Source organism: Nycticebus coucang, chromosome 8 (assembly GCF_027406575.1).
Source record: "Nycticebus coucang isolate mNycCou1 chromosome 8, mNycCou1.pri, whole genome shotgun sequence".
Classification (NCBI taxonomy): Eukaryota; Metazoa; Chordata; class Mammalia; order Primates; family Lorisidae; genus Nycticebus; species Nycticebus coucang.
In genome coordinates this window covers 124,153,589-124,163,823 of record NC_069787.1, presented here as the reverse complement: position 1 = coordinate 124,163,823, position 10,235 = coordinate 124,153,589, and the positions used below count along the sequence as shown (strand labels likewise).

The following is a 10,235-nucleotide window of genomic DNA, read 5'->3' as shown; positions in this document are numbered from 1 at the left end:
AATCTGAGCAAGAATCAGCTCAACACTGTAACTTCCATATTGTTGGCTCCCAAAGCACTGCTCAGAATTCCAAGGTATCTTCTGAAGGTAGACACAAAGTGATAAGAAGCACTTTGGATTGATCAGAGCATACAGAGCAGGTAATGTATTTACATTTCTATACAGCTGGGGAACCCCGGATGCCAAGTAGAATACACAAGAAATATAGCCACAAAGAAAGCCTGATGTTTCAATTATGTCAAGAGTGTCCTAAAGTCAGTAACACAGGAAGAATGAGAGTGTCCCGGGGCAATCTAAGCATACATTAAATGCTTACATATTTTAAGGGAAAACGTGAGTCATTAGACAAAACTGGGATTGAAGCATTTTTCTCTGTGTCCTTGTTATTTTGGAGACCAATGGATATTAAGCACCTCTTTCTGGGATGAGTAGTATTCCCTCTTGAGGTAGTAAAATAACTTATTTGTGGACTCAGATATGCTAAGTTGTTTATCATTATTATTATTATTGTTATTTTGAAACAGAGTCTCATTATGTCACCCTCGCTAGAGTGCTGTGATATCACAGCTCACAGCAACCTCCAACTCTTGGGCTTAAGCAATTCTCTTGCCTTAGCCTCCCAAGTAGCTGGGACTATAGGCACCTGCCACAACACCCGGCTATTTTGTTGTTGTTGTTGTTGTTGTTGCAGTTGTCATTGTTGTTTAGCTGGCCTGGGCCAGGTTCGAACCCACCACCCTCAGTGTATGTGACTGGCCCCATAACCACTGTGCTACGGATGCAAAACACTAAATTGTTTTGAATAATGGTAACTTAAAACTTTTTTGAAATAATTTGTTTAGATTTATTTATGGGGTTTCTATCTGGATTTTTGGTTCAAACCCACAGAACCCCTTGTCTGGCTGGAGTATATAAAATAATCTGTCTGTTAGAGGGCCACGTGGACAGGTTCACCAGCAGGATGGGTCTCCTCAGTCTGGGTCAAGCCTTCCTGCCCACCAGCCTCTGTCCTTTGCCGGGAGAAGCTGCTTTCTGGATTTTCACCTACTGGGAACTTGCTTGGTCCTGATCAATTCTAGTAAACTGAAGTGCACTATTTATTAAATCCCAAAGGCTTAAAGTTTCTTAGATGTTTTTCTAAATATCAATAAAAATTCTTTTTTGAATTTTAACTAAGAGAATATGGAGAGGGAGGAGAATCACTTCCTGGCACATTCTCATTTCCTTTTTGAAAATAAATATTTTCTGGACTAACTTTAGCATTTCCACCATATTTTTTGTGGGGGGTCATTATATTAATAGGAATGGAATAGTCTGCAAAAATATTTTTAAAGTCACGAAAGAAAAGATCTAAAAGAAAGAGTTTGTGGCCTTCTCAAACGAAGATTACTTTTTTTGCTTCTGTTGAAGTCCCATGTTGATTTATCAATAATAGGTCTGATATTGTCACTAACTGCACAATGCTACAACTACCCAGATCACCATATCAATTCTGCAGACTTCTACTCCCTTGTGCTTGAAAACAAATAAACAAGGCCATGGTGAATAAGTGTCACAAGCTACTGCACTGATACCTAATGGCACATTGAAAGATATGACTGTAGGTAATTATCACTTATCTTGTATTTAATCTCCAGAATACCTGAGTTTCCAGAATGGTTCCACAGTAAAAGGTTAGAAGTCAGCCCCACTAAGTGCATCAAAGAGCAGGGTAGCCACAGGTGGTGCCTGATGGACTGTCACGAGTGGCTGGATCAGTTATAGGAAAGCAAAAGTGCTATTTTAATTGCCCAGCTATCCATCCTAATGTGGACAGGCCTGGGGAGGAGACAGCAGGCAAGACAGGAGAACACCACAGAGATGAAGCATAAAGCTAACGCACAGTGTGGTCAGAGCGGATTAAAAGTGGTGTTAGTGGCAGTCGTCATCAGAAATTAAAAGCAACAATGGAGTTTGATGGAGGCCTCTGAGACAAGGAGAGAGGCACCGGAAAGCCCTGAACTTGTGGCAGATGAAAAGTGAAGCGATGACGGGAAACCCAGGTAGCCCCGGAACGTGCCAAGCAGAAGTCCTGAGCTGGGGAAGGAGGCGTCGTTTAACCAACACACTCTTCCTACATCTCTACATTTTTAGGAACCGGGAATGCAAAACTGAGTAATTCATGCCCCTGTTCCAAGAGGAAAGAAATTAAAGCCACACATCCCAGGGACAACCTCTCCTATATCTGCATCTTGCTCAAAGTTTACATTAGCAGAGCCAGCCAAGGTACATTTTGGAAAGCTCTTCAAGAAAAAAAAAAAATCCAAAAGCACCTGGTCCCTCAACTGTTAACCCCGTATGTATGTCAGAATGATGCCTTCTGTACCGACACTGGGTGGCTATGTTCTTTTCTATTGGGTAACAATAAAAGCATGAGAACTTCCAGGCGTGGTGATCAAATCGAACCTGCTTGTTTACGCAGCTGGAAAGTTCTCGATGCAGAATCTTAGTGGATGTAAAAGCCAAAGCCAAAGGGTGGTGCCTGTGGCTCAAAAGAGTAGGGCACCAACCCCATATACCGGAAGTGGCAGGTTCAAACCTGGCCCCTGCCCCCGCCAAAAAAAAACTGCAAAAAAAAAAGACAAAGCCAAAAAACAAAAATAAGCAAATGCACCAAAACCTGTGTGTAAGTAGAAAACTTGGTTCCTTATAAGTCAGACAATCGCCCTCCATGGGTTGCTAGGGACCATGGAAGTCCATGCAGGTTTAACCTCTGCATTCTATTTTTAATGTGTTAGTTGTGTTGCGTCTGTATTGGGGTTAGCACCAGCAGACATCAGACACACAGACACCTGACTGCAAGATTCTGGGTAAATCATTCCCATTTGTTTAACATCAAAAGTGGTGAAACATTTCTTTAAAAATGTTGGTGGAGTTATACCTGCAAAGGCAGAACTCATTGTTTCTTACATATTACAACCACATGTTGAGACAATAGACTTCAATAAAAAATTACCTTCAAACGTGCTTCGTACCTGGAGGATTTGCTTTATCCCTCGGTGCTCCCGGTGAGAGAGCCCCCCCCGAGCACACGTTCCTCCATGAAACTTAATTTTCTTTGAACTCTGCAGTGACCCCAAGTTTAACAGCATTCCAAATTCAGTCTACTTTGCCCACACAAGATATTGCCGCTAAGCAAACCTCTGTTCCCCAAACCTCATAACCCATGTAAGCTGCTCATTTTAGGCCTGAGGGAATAAATGGAAAAAAGCTGGCCTATCACACTGTTTTAGACTGTTTGCCACAGAAATTCAGGATGGGTTCTATGTTGATGGAACTAGTTACGGTGGTGACTGCATATATTGAATATAGATGTGAGGGCTGTCCAGAAAGTGTCCAGCCACGCACTATGACAATCATGGTTGGATACTTCCTGGACAGGTCTCTCTATATGATATATATAGGATAGATATAAAATATGTATATATATATATACACACATATATATCTCATTATTTTTGTGACCTTTTACCAAGTAGTCCTTTTACTTTAGCTCTTGATGACACGATTTATGTAATACACTTAAGGTGAGTTTTAGAAGGAAGACACAGTGGAGGAAACTGATTCAGTGTCCTTAGAGTATCAAGCACTTTCCTGGAGACTTCCATGTATTATATAATTCATTTATTCCACTACTACTGTACTAAGTCCTGCTGTGTACTAAGTACTCAAGACTCAGTTTGGAACAAGACTAAGATAGTCTCTGTTCTTAGGAAGTTTATCATTGGCATGACACCAATTAAAGTGTCAGCCTGATACATATCTGATATGGTTTGGGGTTGAATTGGAAATCTAATATTGCGTCTACTGACTAGCTGTGTGACCTTGGTTCAGTTTGCTGATGCCTCAGTTTCCTCACCTGTCAATTTGAGGTTGCTATCAGAAATAAATGAGAGCAAAGAGGACATTTAAAAGGCCTTGCACAGTGCCTGGTGCAACTGGGAGTTGTCTCCTAGCCTTTCTCACACTAGTACCCAAAGGAATTCGTCATTAATTTGTAAATTAGAGCGGCTGTCCTTGCCCTTGTAGCAGTTATAGCCACCGGGGCTCAGCAGGGAAATGTGCCCCAGCAGTTCCAAGGAGATACAGAACACGGGTCACCCTCCTTGGTGCATAGCTAAAAACAAATTTCATTGTGCTGGCTCATAAATACAGAATGAAGAAACAAGCAGTTGTTAAAAAAACAATAATCTAAGTGACAGTGAAAATAATAATATTCAGTTATTCAGCAAATAGATGGTGAGGGCCTATTCTGCACCAGGCTCTGAACACAAAAATAGTATCTGCCTCATCGTGTGCTACAATGATTAAACAAGTTACAACAGGAATGACAAACCATTAAGTACTCAGGAACTACTTGTGGTTCTTATTTTGTTGAGGATATGTTTTTAGAATGGCCACAGAGGTACTGTTTTATCACTTACAGAAATGTCTAAAAGTATTTGACTTTTAATGCCAATCTCCCTCTACCTATGACACAGAGCAATTGAAATAAACTATAATTATATGAGTCTAAATAGGCCACATCTAAAAGTTCTCAATGGATTTACTAGGATGCTTAACAGAAATGTTTTGTATTTTTTTTTTTTTTTTTGTAGAGACAGGGTCTCACTTTATGGCCCTCAGTAGAGTGCCGTGGCCTCACATAGCTCACAGCAACCTCTAACTCCTGGGCTTAAGCGATTCTCTTGCCTCAGCCTCCCGAGTAGCTGGGACTACAGGCACCCGCCACAACGCCCAGCTATTTTTTTTTTTTTGGTTGCAGTTTGGCCGGGGCCGGGTTTGAACCCGTCACCCTCGGCATTTGGGGCTGGCGCCTTACTGACTGAGCCACAGGTGCTGCCCATGTTTTGTATTTTTTTAAGAAATGTTTTGTCTTATCAAAATACGCCTTACCTCACCGAAAAGAACTCTAAAATGCTCTAAGAGCTTTTAAAAGAGAAAATGTTTCTATTACAAATAGAAATTGTAAAACAAACTGTGATTGATCTTACGTGTTTTTCTTCTGATTCTTTAACTTGTAGCATGAAAATTGGAGAGCATGATTATATCCATGTTGATGTAGAAGATGGTTGTAAAAATCTGGGTAAATAAGTCTGGGCATTGGTGAAGGTAAAATCGAAAGCTGCCATTATCCGAAATCAACAACATGGTCTATGAAGGCGCTTACGTCATTGACATAAGTACACGAACAAAGTATTCTAAAAGCTTACAAACCTTTCACTTTAATTTTTTCCATTTTAAAACTGCTGTATTAATTTCTCAGCCTATAGCCACTGCCTACATTTTTAATGATTACTTTTATTGTGGACCATGTGTCAGCGTCTGTGGATTACTGTTCAGCGTTAGGATAGAGAAGAGTAAGATATTCCCTAATGGCAACATTTATGTTCAGCTACCCTGAGGCAAATATATATATATATATATATATATATATTAAAAGTAGACAAAGATAAGAAATTAAAACTGGAAGAAGATTTGAAAACAGACTTTATTCTACTTCAAGCGAGTTGTCACATTAAGAAAGTTGTCAGACAAAAGACAGAACACCCATGCAATATTTAGAATATCCTTATACTAAAAACTTATGTATTGTTTATCTCAAACACAATTTTAAGTAGATGTCTTGTATGTTTATTTGCCAAATTTGTCAACCCTACACAAGAAGTCCTCAATGCACACATAACTTAGAACCTTCACTCTCTTAAAGATAAATCTTGAGAAAGGTTCACCTGAATAGGCAATTGGGTAGTCAGGTAGTACCCTATGAAATTTGTCAGGTCCCTACCTATCCAGCAAAGCAGAAAAGCCCAGAGAGACTGCTCCATCCACTTTTCCATTTCTGTAGGCTTTGTAGAGCTGATCAGAAAGCCACAATTGATAAACACTTAGTGCATAGACATTAATGAGCCAACTCAATACCAGATACAAACAAAACTCATAAGGTGCAGGAATATAACATCCCATTCACTTCCTGTTGAGGGTCTAGGGCTGCTTTTAACCTGTCTTCATTCACAGCAAGTAGCAAACACATAGAAGACCTAAAAGAAACTCCATGGCAACCCTGAACATTAATCTGCCTCTTCCCTCTGCCTATCATTTCTATGGAAATTCATATACATGTCCTAAGTATATGCTCATGTTTTCTTGGCCTCATAACAGGGGAAGATACTAAGTCAGATAATTGGAGAGATTAAGTACATCACTGAAACGTCAATAAGACTAGAGGTTCAAAATCTTTATCAGTGATTAGATTTGAAGCCAGTGTCTTTTTAAATTTCACTTCAATTAAATTGACAATATATACTAGCATAAATGGAGAAACGAACGTGAAAATCTAATTGACTCCCAACAATGACATCCTTTGTGTGGAATCCTAAAAATCATATTGGTACCTGGGGGCAAAAGATCTGAAGACATGGCTTTCACCATGGGACATTGGACTCAGGCTCTCAGATCTCAGTTTCTACATCCGTGTAGTAAGATTGGTTTGGTTTTCTTTTAACCGGAAGTGTTTATTTGCAGAAATTTAACCAAGGTTTCAATTGGGTGGCCTCAGTGGAGGCTAGATGATGACAACTACAAAGGTCTTTACAAAAGTTTTGAGATAGACTGTGTTGTGGTCCACTATTCCATTTTCAAGAAATGAGGTTGGCAGTGGTGTCCTTTCTGATTCACTGCACAAGTTTTAACTTCTTCAACTTATCAATACTGCTGGAAGCACCTGTGCAGCTCTCAGCTGGTATCAGCTGTAAGGACATTAAAGGGCTCTAAGGATGGTTTTGCCTGCAGTGTCCAAAATCCTGCATGATTGTCTTCAAGTCAGGAAAGTTTCAACCCATGGGTGCCTCACAGTTTGACAGAAGAGCAAAAGCATGTGTGTGTTGAGTGGTGTGAAGAAATGCTGGTCAGATGGGACAGAGGTGAGTCTAGATGTGTCTCTGACATCATTGCTGGTGATGAAACCTGGTCTTGACAGTTTGATCCAAAGAATAAGTGTCAGTCACAGTGTGGATTTTCCCCAACAAAAATCCACCACCAAAAGTGAAACATCACTGAAGTGTCAGAAAGAAAATGGTGGCAACTTTCTTCTCCAAAAGTGGTCATGTCACAACTGTTCCTCTGGAGGAACAAAGGACTGTTACTGCTCAGTGGTACACAACAGTGTGTCCACCAAATGTTTTCAGGAAGCTTCTAGAACAACAGCCAAGGAGAGGTCTGTGGGACACCATCTTGCACCTTGACGATCCATCTGTCCACACAGCCAACATCACCACTCAGTTACTGGAGTGTGCAGAAGTTTAATTTATGACCCTACCATCTTGACCTGACCCCGTGTGATTTTTTCCTCTTCCATACAGTAAAAAAATCACATGTGCAGAAAAAGGCTCTCTAGCCCCAAAGAAGCTGTTTATACCTATGAAAGTGAGCTTAAAGCATTTGAAGAAAATGAATGGAAAGAGTGTTTTCGAAGGTGGTTTACAAGAATGCAAAAGTGCATAGAATGGTGTTGTGATTATTTTGAAAAAATATAGTAATCAAAATGATTTTATATTTCTTATTTTTGTGTATCTCAAAATTTTTGTAGTGTCCCTCATAGAAGCCAGTTGTAGAAATGAGCATCAGGAGCATCAGTGTAAGCTCCTGACTCCAAGAGTATGATTTTTCACTACCACATATACCACCTAAAAGTTAATATTCCCATAACTCACATCTGAGACCACACACCCACTCACATCAATGCTGAGTCACTCCTCTATTAAATGGTGGTGAAGGAATACCAGTGTGATTTCCAAAAGGCTTTTTCATTATGTTTCAGCTTTTCAATACATCTGTGGACTATATTCTGTACCTTTCTGCAATATTTTATAAGCAGATGACCTACCTAGACACACATAAGTTTCTACAATTTCCTTTGGAGCAACTCTCTCTTGCTAGAGAATTTTTTCTATAATAGATATCATAGGCATCTGAGTTCTAAATAAATAAATTTAGCAAGGATGGAAAACTTTACCCTGTAAAACTAAACAGCTTGGATTACTTTGAAAATTATCTCTATGCCCATGAGGAAAGAACAGCATAATGCAATATCTTATCAAAGATTATTTAAATATTTGTTTTTATCAAAGAATATTCTCAAAGGGATGTCAACATATAATAGTAAAGAGTTAAGTACATATGCTTTATTGGTTTGGGTTAACTAAATATAAAATATTTGTATATCTTTAGCCGGGCGTTGTGGCGGGCGCCTGTAGTCCCAGCTACTTGGGAGGCTGAGGCAAGAGAATCGCTTAAGCCCATGAGTTGGAGGTTGCTGTGAGCCGTGTGAGGCCATGGCACTCTACCGAGGGCAATAAAGTGAGACTCTGTCTCTACAAAAAAAAAAAAAAAAAAAATATATATATATATATATCTTAATCAAGAAAAAAGTAGTCAATGCAATATATCAAAAATCTTGCTTTTATATTCAAAAATGTTTTAGAATGATACCCTTTAGGACCTTCAAAATATATACTACAAGTAAAACATTTGTTCAGTAGCAAACCCAAATAGTTTGAAATGCTTAAAATATTTACATGTATTTTAAAATAAGAATATTATAGATAATAGTATTGAATTATGGACTTGAAATCCAAGATTGTTAACTTTTGGTAGCACAGTAAACAGAAAACAGACAACGGAGAGAAGTTCTTCAACTATGCTCCAGTATCCTCAGGAATAATGCACACATTCCTATAGGAGATATCAAATTCATGAGGTCCCATTCACATAAGCCTTCCTGTCCTCAACTGAGCAGATGCACAAGTACACCTATGACTGCATAATTAAAGCCTGGATAATTGATGGTATAGGCTCTTGGAAAATGCAATTTAACATCAGAATGAACTCTTTTCTTTTAAAAGAATATTTTGATTCAGACTGAAGTTCAGTCACAAATTGCTTCCAAATCTGTAAAAATGAAATATAAAAATTAAATATTATGTAACACTTTTTTTCCTTCGGAAACATTGTTGAAACAATGACCTAAATAAATGTGAAGATATATTATCTTCATGGATTGGAAGACTTATTACTATTAAGATGCATTACTGCCCAAATGCAATCTGTAGATTCAATGAAATTCTTATCAAAATTCCAGCTACCTCTTTTACAAAACTGCACAAGTTTATCCTAAAATTCATTTGAAATTGCAAGAAATCCCAAATAGTAAAATAATCCTGGAAAAAAAGAATAAAGTTGTAGAACTCATGCTTCCTGGTTTCAAAAGTTATGACAAAAACATGATATTCAAAACAATGTGGTATTGGCATTCGAATAGACATATAAATCAACAGAATAGGACTGAGTATTCATAAATAAACTCATACATTTATGGTCAGTTGATTTTCAACTAGAGAGCCAAGACCATTCAATAAGGAAAAAATAGTTTTATTAACAAATGGTGCAGGGAGAACCAAATATCTATATGCAAAAGAATGAAGTTGGACTCTTACTTCACACCATATATAAAAATTAACTTAAAATAGTTTTTTTTAAAAAAAATCCTTAAATAGCTAAGCCTATACAATTCTTAGAAGAAATTATAGAGACAAATATAAGTTCTGACAAGTAAATTCATGAAAGCATCCTAGGAAGTGCTATATATCTTATTGCTGAATATTACTATGGTCACCTTCAAAGTACTCCCCTCAGGAAACTACACACTGATGGGTTGCTGTCCACTGGCCTAGTCAGAGACATGGAGACAGACATGGCAGACAAAATGAATGATATATATATTTTTTTTACCCTGTTGGACCCCTCAAGGAAAGAGAGGCCACTGTTAAGGCCAACCTGACATCCTGAGGAGAACTTTTCTCTCTCTCCACATTACAAAAGTCACACAAGTCAGGACAAGTGTAACCCATGCAGAGCAAGGAGAGAAAATGAACAATTTATTAAGGGATGGCTGGTGCTCGCTCAGGCACACCAGCAATTGGACATCTTTACTCACTTTCTTATATACCCAAACTCATCAGATAAAAATAACGAACAAGGAATACAAAAGGTAAAGATTCCTTATCAGAGTTAATACAGCAAAGTACGTACACACCTTTCTAAACCAAAAATATCTTGTTTAGAGATAAACAACAATGGAGATGAACCACAAAGGGCTGGGTTGTCTGTTTTGTTTGCCTACATCCCTATATGACTAA

General features: G+C 38.4%; 1 non-coding gene across 1 annotated transcript; it reads right to left on the bottom strand.

Annotated features, from left to right (window-relative positions):
- Positions 1-9,827: 9,827 nt before the first annotated feature.
- LOC128593003 (small nucleolar RNA SNORA64/SNORA10 family) lies at positions 9,828-9,963 on the bottom strand. The gene has a single exon (XR_008382194.1). It is a non-coding gene; the product is annotated as a small nucleolar RNA SNORA64/SNORA10 family (small nucleolar RNA).
- Positions 9,964-10,235: the final 272 nt, after the last annotated feature.